Source organism: Chroicocephalus ridibundus, chromosome 7 (assembly GCF_963924245.1).
Source record: "Chroicocephalus ridibundus chromosome 7, bChrRid1.1, whole genome shotgun sequence".
Classification (NCBI taxonomy): Eukaryota; Metazoa; Chordata; class Aves; order Charadriiformes; family Laridae; genus Chroicocephalus; species Chroicocephalus ridibundus.
In genome coordinates, this window is record NC_086290.1 from 14,265,897 (window position 1) to 14,269,147 (window position 3,251).

The following is a 3,251-nucleotide window of genomic DNA, read 5'->3' on the forward strand; positions in this document are numbered from 1 at the left end:
GCTTGTTTATCCAGTGATGATGTGTCTCCCAAATAAACCAGCAGTAGTAGTAAAATAAACTGGAACACAAAACCATTTTCTTCATAAAGGGATTTTTTTAACTACTTGTACTTCTGAATCAAGGATCTTTAGTTGTTCTGTCTAGTAAAGGGTAGTGACATCTCAAATTGGGCAAATGTAAGTTGTTTGTGAGGTTGAGGAGTGTGAATTAAGATCACTAACACATTCACTTTTGTAGAATTTGTGAAGTCCCTTCTCAAAAACTGGGATACAGTTTGTAGTTACATTTCTGTTTCTCTGCTTTCACCTTGATTTTTAATAATGCTATAAAACCTATATAGGTGATCACCTGGATTAGAGAAGATGTCCCACAACCGAGTAGACTTGTCACAGCTCCAGAACATTTTATTTGGATGTTTCATGTATTCACACACTGGAACGCAAATCATACTTTTAAGTGTTTAGAGGATGAGGGAACTGGAACTGCTGCAGGGAGCGGGGGTACCTCTGGTCTGTTCCTACTCCTCTCCAGCCCTCTGACTAGGTTACCCTACAGCACGCATCTGGCTGCAGTACCTGGGTCACTGCTCAGCCCAAGCTCTGAGGAGATGGGGTACTGCCGGCATCGTGCTCCTAATCTGAATCTGCAGGAAATACAACAGATGGTACCTTGGAATATTCCAGTTGGGGATATTCTGAAGACAACACACACATTAGTAACCAGGCCTTGAGTCCAGACAGATGAAGCAAGCCTAGACTAACCACAGGCACATTCGTGTTGATTCTTTTTTTGGTTCTCTACTGATTTTAACATGCATTTGACTTCATCCTGAATTACTTCAGTGCAAGCAAGATGAAATGCAGAATAATTGTGCACAGCTCCAGTTTGGTTTGTTGTATTCCTTTTTTCTTCCTGCCAGAAGATCATCTTTCTCTTAGATTCTTGTGTGTTGCTTCCTTTTCCTATTTTCCTTCAGACTTACAGAATCATGAAATAATTTTTATTAGAAGGAATCACTAGAGATCATCTGTCCCTTTACCCACTCAAAAACAGGGCTATCTTCAAACTTATGTCAGGCCGCTTAGCGCCTTGCCTGGTCCAGGTGCGAGCATCTCCAAGGGTGGACATTCAATGGGCATCCTGTTTAAGGGTTTGACCACCCTGACTGTGAAGTCCATATGAAGTGTAACTCACGTTCCTCTGTGCATATATAAGGTTGGGGTGTTTCCCCACGTTAACATACAGAATCTGGTAGTAAACCTGGATGGGAAAGTAGTTTGGAGCTGTGAAAAAGGTGGGAGGGAACTACAATATGGGGAAAGGAGGAAAATACAAGTTTATAGTTTTATAGAAGGCAGTAGGAGAGACGGCGATGAGCAGGAGTAAAAGGGATCATGGCAGGGAGGGAGAAAAAAAGGGTTGTTTCACAGGTCAGGCAAGGTTATTTGTGGGAGGATGACTTGGATGATGAGAAGGCAGAAGGACCATAACTAAAATGGTCACCACCTAGATTTGGATACCTCTCACATCCCTAAATAAATCTTCAACAATGTGCCATAGCTAAAAATATCTTGCCAGTTCTGGCATGAAGGTGATTACAGGAGCTTGCAGATCATTTTGCTTTCTTCGGTTCCCGTGCAATTTCAGTTGGATAGTACACTTCACATTTAAGACAGTGCAGATATTTTGGTCTCCTACTGTTCTATTCCAGAGAAAGTTGCCTTTTCATTAAAAGAGGTATGTCCTGCAGCATACGAGCACAGGCAACACATGATATATATACTGGAATTGTGTTTATAGATAACTCCAGTTTCGATCACAATTAATTCTCTGGCCTAAAAGATGCTTTATAAACACATGCAAAGGTTGTTCTTCATGACAGTACCAAGGAGTTGAAGCAGTGATGAGAAATTTTAGTAGTGAGCACTATGAGGTATAAATTATTTTCCAACACCAATAAAAAGGGAAAACAGAAATTGGAGAAGAATTATTTTTCTTTGATGATTATTTAATTGGTCAGGAAAATTCAGTGTGACACTTAAAATTGCTCTCAGGTGTCCGAGAATAACACTAGCAGCAACGGTGTTTTGCAGCAGCAGAGAGAAAAGAGGAATATGGATGTGTGAAAAAAGGGAAAAGATCTTTAAGAAGGGTTATATGAGTTTGTGTTCCTAAGAACTAAAGTCTAGGTGATTTTGAATAGGAAATCACATTTAATGATGTAAACATGTTAACTGATGAATCCTCACAATACCGTTGTGAAGCAGGGAAGTATTATGCCTTGTTTTGACAGATGGAGAAACACGGGCAGAAAAGGCTAAATTCTTACCAGGATCCTTGCCAGCTTCTTTCAAAGTAATTTCCAAGGAAGATCTTTCTGCAAGCAGAAAGCTTGTAGCTACCAAGTTTCCCTCTGTTACTATGGGAGAACAGAGATGGTCATAGGTGTTGAAGCTACTGGCCTGGCCTTTTTTGGAGCCCTGAGTGGATTATAATCTGAACAGAGAACAAGCAGAAACAACCTTTTCTATATGATGACTCACCTTGCCAGAGGAAGATTAGTCAATGGAAATTTGTGTTTGCCTGTACTAGTTAGTAAATATGTACCCATCCCTGCATAAGGCCAGGGGCAAAGCACTAGGGCAGCGGGAGTGGAAGCCTGAGTTGAGTAGTCATAGCTTTCTTGCTGTTGGCACTCCAACATCAACAGAAGTAAGAGCAGAGGAGTCCTAGGCTGATTTCCAGCATTTTAACAGACCTTACGCTTGAAGGATGTCAGGTGCTGAGTCTCAGCTCTCTCATTTACCCTTTCTGCTCACGATCTGTGCAAGGCATACTCCAGCCCTTCCCCAAAACACACGCTCTTTTCACCTAATCTTGGGTCAGTACAGGACTGCTGATTTTTCCTAGATCTTTTCACAAGGGACATTATTCAGTCTAAAGCTCATGTAACTTTAGATTCATTTTGTACTGCTCTATTAATCAGTAAAGTGGTAATATGGTAACCAAAACCTTGTAGTAGCAAAGGTAAGTAGGGATTTAAGAAGTCATTACCTTGTCATTTAATAAACATCCGTTAAAATGCCAGCCCGCTTCTTTTTCTTCATTCTGGTAGTTGACCACACTTGCATCAGGCTACTTCGTATGGTGAGATGTACCTTGGCTTTACCATTCTTTCCCAAAAATGTCTGAAATAAAGAGACTTGATTATTTGCTAGCTAAAACACATTCAGTTCATTTTTCACTAATA